The 13,550-nt window shown below is 32.0% G+C and overlaps 1 protein-coding gene across 1 annotated transcript in view; it reads left to right on the forward strand.

Annotated features, from left to right (window-relative positions):
- LOC126768518 (cardioacceleratory peptide receptor-like) overlaps positions 1-13,550 on the forward strand; it is a 126,610-nt gene that overhangs the window by 11,497 nt on the left and 101,563 nt on the right. The window contains exons 2-3 of the mRNA XM_050486682.1: positions 4,435-4,558; positions 4,650-4,677. The gene's annotated coding sequence lies outside the window, so the exon portion shown is untranslated. The remainder of the gene's footprint in view (positions 1-4,434; positions 4,559-4,649; positions 4,678-13,550) is intronic.

The raw sequence follows: 13,550 nt of genomic DNA on the forward strand, positions 1-13,550 counted from the left end.
TATTATGATTTTTATCTCTACAGACTTTCACGTCCGTGACGATTTTGGATTTATTTGTCACATTTTAAGATTCTGTGATATGTGTATGTAAATTCAAAATAAAATAATATATAAATAGTTGCTCCTTGGTATCCACGTTAGTGCCTCGCCTTATATTGATGTTATATAGTAAAAAAAATCTCAATGGGCCATATTTCCCAAAAAGATTTTTTCACATCCTGTATTAGATCCCGAGATAAACGCTTTCGTACAAACAATCGACCGAACAATTTATATATTCGGTGATTAGCAGACAGCTGGCCACTTGCCTGACGCCAATCTTCCTTGTGTGCTAGGTTGGGCACCCGCCAACATATAACCTTAAAGCGCTTACATACACGATTATGAAACACTTAAAATTCCTTAGTCAGCTCACACGGGTTGAGTTGGCACTATTTTACTTCAGCAGAATATTGCTTGCTTTATATATTATGTCTAAATTCCATGTTAATACGTTCCATATTTAAAATACGAATGTTACTATTTCTTATTTTTTTATAATTGTCACTCTGCAAACTATTGCTTATGTTATGAATATAAAAAAGACATCACAGAGGTTAAATGAATATAATACTTTAAGACAAAATGTTTAATTGATATAAAAAAAAAAACAATTTTGTTATCCAACTTAAAAATGTTGTATTTAAAAAAATAATTAATTGATGTTAATATTTCACAAAAGCCTTTTTGGTCGTCGTAATAAAACGTTTAATAAACATAGGTTCTGGGCTGAGAAGGGCTGAGAGTGAAAATTTATAAATTATTGGTTTCATTAAGAAGCGTGAACAACACTTCATCAAAAAGACGCGTATCTTTATAAATATTCATACAAAAATTTAACACAAATTTATTTTAATTTTCTTCTCACTAAAGGCTGTTTTCAGAAACTGCTGTGGAGTTAAAATATTAACGATTCAAAACATGCTTTTTTGTAAAGTTTACTTGAATACGTACGTTTGATTTGACTTATAATTAATGATACCTTTTAAATCGAATCAAATTATTTTTTATTTAAGTGGGCTATTCCAATAACTTTTAACTCGTTGATTTAGCAACCACCTTTAAAGCTCCCACCTGTTCTTATCGTAAATTCTAACAAGTAGAACCGTCTAGAAACTTAATGGTATTTTTTTCCACCATTTGGCTTAAATAGGTTTACAATCAATCCATTTCCACAGTTCCGGTTAACATTTGTTACTACTGGTAATTGCAATAAAATCAAACCTTTCATAATTGCCAACTCGGAGTGCATATATACATAACATATGTCGGGGTAAACTAAACGTTAGCGTGATTCAGAAAATTGTTTTTTCATACAAAATTTTAGCACAAAAATTTATTTAATTTTTTAGGATTTAGCAATAGGTATGTTCATTAAATACAAATTATTGTACATCTTTAGTGAAAATGCTTGCGCATGCTTTGTAGGCATTTGTTTTGTTATTTATCGGTTGAATTTTGGTAAGCTTTAAAGTTTCGAACAGAAAATGGATGGAATATTTGACACATTACACAGCTGCCTTTCGCAAATATTTCGCTCAGACGTTAATTTAAATTTTACCTCAATTACAATGTAAGATTTGATAAAAGAACATTACCTTAAAAATTTCATAATCGTTAAATCGATTCTTCAATTTCTGTATAAATTATTGCCTGAAGATACGTAATTAGTTAATGATGGATAAAAATAAAGAAAATACCAAAAGAGGAACTGAGTATATGATTAGGAGTAAAAATGAATGAAAGAGAAAAATCGACTGAGCGACAATCATATAAATGGTAGTAATGATTTATATAATCACAAGTTAAAATCACTATGTCATTGTTACAAAAATCCCTAGTAACTAAGTTACTCATAAGTCGATTTCCGAGGCGGGACAATAAAAAAAAATTGTGTTTTTCTGTCATAAATTTCTGCAAGCAGCACGATTTTGGGAACTTGTCATGTTTACATTTCTGTGCCTTGGAAAGTAAGTAAAGCCGTGTTACGCCTGAACTCATTTTCGGTCGTGTTCGATTTGTCGTTGCATCGGAGTGAAGAATTGTTCTTGTATTTGCGCAAACACTTGTGCAATATAATATCCTGCACAATTAGTTTTCTTGTGATAAGTTGCCACGGATGAAACCAGCCAGGAAGACTTACTTATCGTTATAATTTTCAGTCGTGGCAGAACTATTTACAATTAGTTGGATACTTGTTCTTGATTGCGAGAACATAATTTCAATTATTTGTCACAATCACAATCCATTATCGTTTCGAATCACGAATTATAATTAGATGATTAATTAAGCTGACTCGTGTACGAATTAATGTTTGGTCTCTGCCAATAAAATTTAATTTTATTGTGCACGACCAATTTGATTTGATTGTCCAAGCTTTTGTACTCCATGGCAGTTCTTTGTATGAAGGTAGGTTCTCCTCATTGCTTTTTCTACCGACACTTAGCAACCGGTTACTTCTGCGTTCCGGCTTAAAGTGTAAGTGAGCCAGTCTCATTACAGGGTCAAGATTAACTTTTTAACGGTAGCAATGGTCAATTTCGGTCATTTAACATACCAGTTAGCATACTTTAGGTAACCATAGCATGGCTTGGATGAAAATGTGAAACTTGTGTATTTACAGACTAATCAGTTCTAAGCTTTCTCCTTAAAGGTAGAAGTGGTTTTAGCCCAGCTGTGGGACAATCACAAGCACATTTACAAGCCCATTCACAGAATGTAAGTTCGTTAATTACCTTGCATGTACAAATAATAATTTTGAAGAGTTATAAAAGTTATTGTCCCAATCTACCATTTTAAATATAGCTAAGGGTAATTTACTTTCCATTGCGCAAACTATTGGACTTCGTAAATAATTGGCTAATTCACTAATAATAAAGGGCAAAAAATGATTGAAGTACCTTTTGAGCGTAACCCATATAAAAAGCCCTCGCAAAATGTTATTACTCCAACGACCACAAACGCTGCTATTGAAACTTTTAATTATTCTATTTATTTATTTTTTATTTTTTTATAGAATACGAAGCCGGACGGGCATATAGGCCACCTGATGGTAAGTGGTCACCAAACGCTCTTAGACATTGGCATTGTAAGAAATGTCAACCATCACTTACATAGCCAATGTGCCACCAACCTTGGGAACTAAGATTTTATGTCCCTTGTGCCTGTAATTACACTGGCTCACTTACCCTTAAACCGTAACATAACAATATCAAGTATTGCTGTTTTGCGGTAGAATATCTGATGAGTGGGTGGTACCTACCCAGGCGAGCTTGCACAAAGCCCTACCACCAGTAATTAATAATTTATTATTTAGAAAATCCATTTCATTTTAAATCAATTGATATGACTTAATATTGAAAATGCAATGATTTACGGACCGCCTAGCGATTATAATAAAAGTCGCAGGTTCGATCCTGACCTTGGGCTATTCGTCGTCTATTCGTCGTCTTCATTCTTAACGCAAGCTTTAGGCTTGATTGGAGGGGTAAACAGAAATGTTAGTAATTTCCTTGAAAGATGTATCGTTAACTTACTTTATAAATAAAAATTAATATGGTACCAAATAAAAATGTATTTTATGAAAAAGAATAAGTATTGAGTTTCTGAACGTTTCTGAGCTACATTCAAATGGTAGCTTAACAGTCAATTGAATCTTGTAACGATTCAAAAGTTCTTATTAGAGCCTATTTGTAACAATATTTTGATTTTAAATTTACTATTGTAAATTTACTACTATTCGCCTAGTGGTCAAAATACAAGTACCATAATTAAAATTGAAAAATTGAGGAAAATATATATGACTTGGCATGTTTTGGACAATTTTTACTATTAATGGCTCGCTAGCTACGAAAAAAAGTAATTGGTTGACAAGAGAAAATGGTACTAATAATGGTCTTTGCCTATTTATACATAGATATTAAATATTATTTTCTACTATTTTAATATTTAAAACAATTACAGGCGACCTTTAAATATTTTTGTATTCATACGTTTTCTGTGTGTCATATATATTTATCAAAGATTGAAAACGTTTTCAACTTCGCATCAATCAATGTAGCTAAAAAGATATTTTTAGAAACTTGCATTTTATAAAGGACCTGGAAATGTTCTTTATTTTACTTTGTATAATGTGGAAAAATAATTGTATTTTATTAGACACAGTTTCTTCCTACATATTTGTTGACATTGATAATATACACTATTTATACACGATTGCTATCAACTTTAACTAAAGTTAACGAATGTTATAAGTATTTGTTGTAATAAAAACGTGGAAATCCTTGGGGGAGGCCTTTGTCCAGCAGTGGACGTCTTTCGGCTGGTGATGAATGATGATGTAATAAAAAAAAATGAGGAGTTATAAATTGGCCTATATAACATCTATAATAACAGCTACAGTGCAAGTTCTATAAACGCCGAGATATCCAAGTGGTAGAAACACGTGCATCTTAATCGAATATTAGATAGGATTCAAATCCAGGCAAATACTTCGAATTTTCAAGTGCAGACAGACAAAGTCGGTTCTGCATTTATAATTTTTGTATCGATTATTATTACACTGATTTTTGTTTGTCTGAAAGAGTTAAGTTTCATTTGTTTGTTTCCAGATATCCGCTAAAACTACTGACAAAATTGGTGAGTATTTTTTTTATATTATGATGTACTATTTACAATTTAATTACGAACATACTTTATTTTTATATTTGTCCATTGCATAATTCTTGAGGTAAAGAGGCGTGGGACATGACGAACAATTGTCACTATCAAAAAATATTTTTTTACATAATTTATTTAAAGTAACTCTAGCTCTTTATAAAAATATGCAATACTTTTAATTCACACAGTTGGCTTCGTATGTGGCGAGTGAAATGATCGTTCAGTGCGGTTGGCTCGATAATTTTACAATCAATCATTCATTTATCTTGCTCCTGTTAGCAGGTGTGTGTAAAATCATGCAACGAATATTAAATCAATTACATTCGACCGAATGAAATTTTGCATACATATTTGGAACTGGTGACACTATAACAAATAATTATATAGATTACTAGCTGACCCGTTCCCACTTCGTTTGGCGGTAACCATTTTAACTTGTGATGAAATTATGAGTGTGATTCGGTTGCTACTGAGTGCTATGATTTATTTTCTGTATTATTAGTATATTAGATGTAATGTTATTATTTGGTACTAGAATACATTGTCTTTCAGGGGTTCCAATCCAAGATAAGCCAACATACAACTGCCCAAGGGAAAAACATTGCTTTCTCAGGTCAATGACCATCCAGAGAGCATTTTTGACCCTGGGAGTTATTAATAGTGAGGGCAAAAGAGATCTTGACGGGACACTGTAGCTTTTTAAACGGTTTTGGTAAATCCGTCGAAATCATGGGTATCCGCGGAATATAAGCCAGTTGTCGCACTGCTGGCCCTGTGAGAATGGTCGCCACAGACAGAGTTTCAACGGAACTCTATACGTAAGATGATTTTAAGGAGGCCTTGATGACAACGGCGCGTGTTATTACAGGCAGTGTTTACTGAAAAGCGCCCGCAAAAACAAAAGCAACACCACCCATAACAGCCTCTGAGTTTTTGAGGTTCTTTGAACGTTCGGTTTACTGCTGCAACATGAACTCTATGACCCATGGTACTTTCGTCCCATATAATTAAAGATCTCTCTTGTAAAAGATTCCAGAGCGGTCTATAGGAGCATACTGACTGTTGTTCCAATGATGCTATCAGTGGTAGCTTTAAGGTGCAGTGTGCTTTTTTCTCATTATTTAACAGAGCTACGGCAATCTGTGAAGAGGCAACGGCTAGCTCATTTTTCCTGGATTGTCTTACTTTTGGTAATACGAAATTAATAAAATTGTTTCGGGTATTTGATATTTTAAATTATCTCTCAAACTATGCAACCAAAAAATATACCGTAAAAATTAATTTTATATTTAAATAAAATGCCTTGGCGATAAAGCAATTTATTTCTAAATAGATTGACATGTTGTATATGAAAAAAACCGTCTAATATAAATATCGCCCAATATAATATTACGACACGGTCGCAGTTCAATACCTATGTCGTATTATCTCTTAAACCATTCATCCAAATTATATACAGTAAGTCTATTGTTTTAAGCATTCGAGATGTAAGTTTACTTATGTTGATAAGAATTCATAATTGTTGATAATATGACCAATAAACATGACCTAATGATTAAAATAATTTTTTTAATATAAAAAACTTCTTTTTGTGACTTAAATAAAGAAGTTAGACATCTGCTGTCGCTGACTTTTTTGTAGGCATTATCGAGCACTACAACTTATCTCCAGATATCTCTCATCGTTAAGGCAGCGTTCATAAGAAAAGTTTTCGTTCGACCGTTTTTTCTCCGACTTACTTTTCAAATCCGACTACCAAAAGTTTTCATTTTTTTGGGTTAATATATAGCCTAAGACACACAAATAATGTGGCTTTCTATTGGTAAAAGAATTTTAAAAATCGGTTCGGTAGAAAAATCGGTACCGTGATTACCCCCTACAATCTCACAAACTATACCTCTTTATAATATAATAATATAATAATATATAATATAATATTAGTATATAGATATTTGCGTTAGTACATGTATTACATAAAATGTTTAATTTTGACTTACCACAAAGTCAAAATATCGTTCCTAGTGAGTATAAATCACTCATCAGATATTATACCGCCAAACAGCGATACATACTAATGTTGTTCCGGTTTGAAGGGTGAGTGTGCCAGTGTACAAGGGACATAACATCTTAGTTCTCAAATCTGGTGGGGCATGGGCATTGAAACAAATGTTTAATATTTTTTACAGCACAATGCGTATGGGAGGTGGTGACCACTTACTATGGTGGCCCATTCACCCGACCACCTACCGATTTTTTAAAGATTATTATATTTTCAAGTAGACTCTTATGAGCACTTTTGAATCGTCATGTTACATTTTTTATTTAAATGTAAAACTTCCACCGGGATTTCATTAGGATACGGTAAGGCAAATTGAATTTCCAATGTATATTATATATGGATGAGATAAACACAGTTCATTTACTAGTATATAAAACAACTTTCCATATAAGTCACAAAGTTAAGATGTCAGTATAATAAAGAAATTTTAACAGATTGAGTCATAGTGAGCAACTGTGTGATTGGGCCCATATATGGTACACTCGTTCTGTTCACTAGATCCTCAAGACTTGCTATAAATGCAACAAATCTTATTAGTTCCTATATTATTATACAATATTTATAAATGTCATATCATAAGCATAGAGAAAATGTTTGAGAATTTATTTTGAAATATACGTTTTAAAAGTAATTACTAAAATAGTCATCTAATTTTAAATATAAATTATATTTTTACGTACCACACGTTTTGGCTTACTTTATATAATACATTTTACTGATATTTTCTGGGATTACATTTTTTTTTTATTGATTATACATATGAGTATACATAAGTGTGTGTATACATAAATACATTCCATACATAAATGAATGGAAAAGATCAAGGTATTGTTAGAGTTAAATTTAAAAAAATCTAATATTCAACTCTAAAAAATAATTAATTTTCCTAATTGTGTTTCCTAACTTTGAGTAAAAGATAGAAATGGTATTTTATATTAATGGTTAAAATTAAAAAATAGTTTGAATAAATTATTATTTATTTCTCTTTTAGAACATAATTGGACTAGCAAGAATTAGACTAAAAAATGTATTTCTACAGTTTTATTTATTAGTGAACAAAATATTTACTACATACAATGGAATACACAGACATCAATGTCTGGTGAAATTTATTAATTTTTTTTTTCGATACGTAATTTCATAACATCTCATTAACTTCCAATGAATTCTAATTACTTGAAAAATAACTACGAACTATTATAAAAATCCATTCATCTTTTTTTTCCATCCAAAATCGTCCGCATCGTTGTATATCAATCATCAACATTGCGTTTTCCTCGTTCCGATGTAATTCTAAGCCGAAGGAGACAACGCTTGGAGCCTTTCAACTGAATCTGTCAGAACCACGAGAACTAACAGCGGTACTTTTTTATATTATTTGAATTTTTTAAGATTTAGATGTACATATATTTACAACAATTAGCGAAAAATATTCAAACGTATGTTTTCAAACTAACATTTAATCTATATTAATATATACAGCTAAACAGTTTATAAGTTGTATATTTAAACGCACTAATCTCAGGTACCTACCTCCCACTCATCGCATCTACCGCCAAACAGCAATACATAACATTGTTGTGTTCCGGTAGGAAGCGTAAGTGAGCTAGTGTAACTACAGTCACACGGGACGTCTTAGTTTCCAAGATGGCGCATTGATGAAGGAATGATTAGGAATGATATTTCTTATAGCGCCATTGTCTATGGGCGACGGTGACCATTTGTCATAGGGTGGTCCATTTGCTCGTTCGCTTATATAACAAAAATATATTTTTTTGGACTCGTAAAATATATAATAGATATAATAAGTAACGCTTAGTGTATAAATTAATACAAAGTAACATTAGAATTCAGCTCACTTGTAAAGAAGGTATTATTTTTAAGCGATTCCCTTATTTCCTGTATAAAGACGACATTTGTAAACGAACTCACGAGCCCTTTCCTATTGCAAGCTCACGCAGTAACGGTTGAAACGTTGAAATAAAACCACTTAATGAAACTTTGGTCTTGTAACATCTGTGAAGGAGCATAAATCTATTGAAATCTATTATTTCGCAGTTTCTATTATTTTAGAATTATGCCCCAGTGTGAATATCATATCTTACTGGTTTATGCCAGTTATTTGCTCGCGTATTTTTTATGTGGGTTTTATAATTTATATTATTTAACCGGTGGTAGGGATTTGTCTCGTCTGGGTAGATACCACCCACTCATCAGATATTCTACCGCAAAACAGTAGTACTTGGTATTGTTGTCTTTCGGTTTGAAGGGTGAGTGAGCTAGTGTAATTACAGGTACAAGGGACATAACATCTTAGTTCCCAAGGTTGGTGGCACATTGGCGATGTATGCGATGGTTAACATTCCTTACAATGGCAATGTCTATGGGCGTTGGTGACCACTTACCATCAGGTGGCCCATATGCTACATATTCTATAAAAAAATGTGTGTTCCCACTTATTCATCACAATTTCCACCTAGAAAATGATTAAGTGTTTTTCATTGTTATTGTTTGAGTAGTTAAGACTTTCAACGTAACTAACAAACAAGCTCATTTATAATATTCGTTAGGATTAGCAAAATTTGGCAGACGTTGCCGTATCAATACATATACTATTTGTGATGGGGATTGGTTGAACGGCTTAGAAGTGTATGCGCTACAGCGCCATCAACGGCAAGTTACAACTAAATTGGTATAAAAAACTTCTCCATGTATAAATACACGAATGTGGGGTCTTTTAAAGCACGTTTATAGAAATACATTGAATATAAAATTATATACATTTTCTAAATTAAAGTTTGTTAAATAAGCTTCATTTTGATTTCAAAGTAGAAATATTTGTTATGTATAATATTATTATAAATATCCCAGTTGCTAGAATGCGAATCATCTTAACAGATGATTGCGGCTTAAAAACCTGTAACTTTTCATGTGCTTAATTTGTGTTTATAATTCGTTTCGTGCTCGTGTCAAGGAAAACATCGCGAGAAAACCTGCCTGCCGGATGAAAATCTATCACCTTTCCATTGAAGCAGCGTAGTGGAGTATAATGCTTAAAACCCCATTAATCATTTATATATAATATATATATAAATTATCTACTATATAATAAATAATAATAATGTCCTCCAGACCGATTCCGGTACGGGAATATTCACTCTTCCCAAATCCAGACTCCGGGCTCCTACTGAGAATTTTTGACAAAAAAACCCAACTTTTTATTTGCCCGACCTGGGATTTGAACCCAAGATCGTGGGGTCTTCGGCCTTATATCTAGCCACTAGACCAACAAGGCAGTCAACTATATATTATTTGGTTTATTAACATAATATTATATACAATTTATGACTTCCATGAAAAAATCTTTAAGGCTTCGATTTTTAGTAATTGCTAGCTGCTTCAAGCAGTTACCTTATCCTATATACTTTTCAATAAATAGCTTATCTAACATTAACCATGACTTATAATATTAGTATAATTAGATAGGTTGCCATAAGCTAAAGTTTCATAATTTGTAATTGTAGTTTTAGATCAACAAAATTACTCTTTGCTTGTTATCTCAAAAATGACACTCATTTTATTTTAAATGATATTACAACGATCTTATTGCGAATGGCATTTACCAGTTTTGTTTTTCGGCTTCCCTTTTTTAATACGTAATAAATAAGTAAAAAAAACAATGTTTGCGTTTAAACCGACATCAATCAAACGAAATCCAATAAAGCTTTCAAAAGTTAATATATTTACGATTTGATTCGTTAGGATTTTCAAATTAAAACCATGACACAAATGAAATGAAATTTTTGACTGTGTAAATTTTTTCGTCAGGTTATGTTTAAAATTAACTCCAAAATACCCACCTATTAAAATTATTAACACTTACTAACTACCTAAAACGTAGTACTTAAGATAGAATGCACACATTTTGTAACCTCTGTTCACAAGTAAGTAACTATAATATGTCTTATTGAAAATAAATGTCTTTAAGCCTAAACCTAACTATGATACATTTAAATACTTTAAAATAACGAATATGTTATAGTGGAAAGGACAGAAAACACATGGACGTTTAATGGAGATCGTGGGTTCGAATCCAGAAAAATGTCAGTAAGTTTTTTATGCTTAAATGTTTTCCTAAATCATCGTGAGGAATAATGCCTATGTTGTGTGAAATTCTGTCATACTTTTTCTGATATATTTATCACCAACCCGTGAGCAGCAGTATAAATAACAAACCATCTAATTTCTTTCTTACGAGAAAGTCTATTCTTAAGTTTTTTAAGTTAAAAAGACAATTCAAATAAATAAAGAATAAAGGTATTTTTATAAGTATGACATATTCCTTTCTCTACGTATTTTAAATTCTGAAAATCGAAAATTACTATTCAGAAATGCATTAAATTTATTAAACTTTTTTATTATTCGTAATGATTACAATCAAGATTTACTTAAAACGATAATTAAAATTCAATAAAAGTATTTGCTTCTGCAAGTGTGAATTGAAAAAATATTTTCAAAAAGCACGCAAAGGCACCACTGAATTTTCATGTGCTTTATTTGTTATTATAATTTATCTCGTGCTTGACGGTGAAGGAAAACATCGTGAGGAAACCTGCATGTGACTAATTTCACTGAAATTCTGCCACATGTGTGTTCCACCAACCCGCATTGGAGCAGCGCGGTGGAATAAGCTCCAAAACTTCTCCTCAAAAAGGGAGAGGAGGCCTTAGCCCAGCAGTGAGATATTCACAGGCTGTTACTGTTATCCGGTTCATAAAATCGAAATTTAAATTATTTGTTGTTATTCGAACACCAATCAGAGATGGCCAAGTAGTGAATATGTGAAATTGCTGGTTCAACGTCCAGGCAAGCACTACTGTTTCAGGTATGTGCTTCGTGTGTATATTTTTTTGTGTATTATTCTATATATAAATTTATAAGTCTACCTTTAATCTACAATAGAGAAAAATGAGTGGATAAAATCAAAGCAAAATTAAGATGACAAAAAGGTAGCAAAACCATACCTACACTCTCATATACCCAATAACACAAATACAGGCGCTCAAAAAACACACACACTATTATATAATTTTCTTTTATATTTTGTCACATATATCGTGTTTGAGACACTTATGGACTCAGTTGTTTGAATATAAATTGTTATTAAGTTGTCAAGCTCGTCACGTCAAGCAAGTACTTGGTGAGTGACATAATAATATTCAAACCGATAGTTAGCAAACATGCTACATTAGCGATGGTGTAGCTACGATCGGCAGCCGCAGCCGGTGAAATCAAGCGTCACTGATTTTGTTTCACACATTGGCTATTTACGCAGTTGGCTTATAACAGATATTTTAGTTAGATAACTTTTCCTGAAATGCACTATCTTTGGTTCAATTTAGTAGCTGTAGAAACGTGCCCTTTGATATTCTCTTATAATCAATAAATAATAAAAAGGTCAAAAAACATGAATTTTTATTCTAAATAAATTTTGAATTTATATTCTCTTATAATCAATAAATAATAAAAAGGTCAAACTTTTCGTTCAGTTATAACTTTTTTCTGATTGCATATTTTTTGTTGCGGTCTGGGTATAATGACTAAGTATTTAGTAGATTTTATTACATAGGTCTCGTTAGTTGTGGACATTTTGGTTCATACATTTTTCGTCATTCTCCTTTGTCAGTCCGACGTAATGTGAAGAATTGGCTCTTACTTTATATCTTTAATTTATTATATATAGGTTAATACGTGACCATTTTTTTTTGGAAATTCAATCAGAGTGCTATTTAAAATGGAATCTTTATATTATTTGTTATAAAAAACAATGAAAAAGTGATGCATGAGTGGTACCTAACCAGACGAGCTTGCACAAAGTTCTATTACCACTTATTTAATAACTTTATAAAATAAGCTGAAAGTGTTTTAATGAGAAAATTTAAATCTTAAAAGATGTTAATATTACTTCAAAACTTTTCACCGTTATTCGCCGTTAAAGCCTGAAAGAGACATTCGATGGAACGAAACATAAACGGTAAACCCGAGGTTACTTTAAATGACAAAACAACATTAATCGAATTAACGAAGAGAAAAATAACTATATTCATAAACACGGGTAGGGTAGTCCACCAGGTACCGCTCACTATTCTACAGCCAAGCGTGAATATGTTACATATGTGAATTTTGGTTTTAAGATTGATTAAACCAGTATAGTTACAGGTACAACTAATTGAATTAGTAAAATAGAGTAAGTACTGAATATCTTGCCGGTTCTCTTCGTTGGGATCTACATTCCGAAGCGGAGGCATTTCGTTTAATTAAATACTATGAAAAGACGATTTAAATGTTTGTAAGAAAAAATCTACTTATATAGTAACAGCCTGTGAACGTTCCACTGCTAGGCTAAGGCCTCCTCTTGTTTTTTTTGAGAGGAAGGTTCGAAGCTTATCTCACCACGCTACTTCAATGCGGGTTGTTGGAATACACATGTGGCAGAATGTCAGTGAATTTAGACACAGCTTGCCCGGGTTTGAACCCACGATCATCGGTTAAGATTGACGGATTCTAACCAACCCATCTCGGCTTACACCTACTTGAAGGATGAATATTTTTAGCAATAATTTTTAAATTATATGAAAGTTAGAAAGGGTAATAAATGTAATGACATTTGATGGTCTTAAAATATAAATACGAGTACTTCAATGATACCGAATCATATGCATTGAAATCATAGCATGGCTAACCACCTGTTGTGGCTTTTTAATGAATTTGATTATATTTAACATTATTATTT

The sequence above is a fragment of the Nymphalis io genome, chromosome 5 (genome assembly GCF_905147045.1).
Source record: "Nymphalis io chromosome 5, ilAglIoxx1.1, whole genome shotgun sequence".
NCBI classification, from domain to species: Eukaryota; Metazoa; Arthropoda; class Insecta; order Lepidoptera; family Nymphalidae; genus Nymphalis; species Nymphalis io.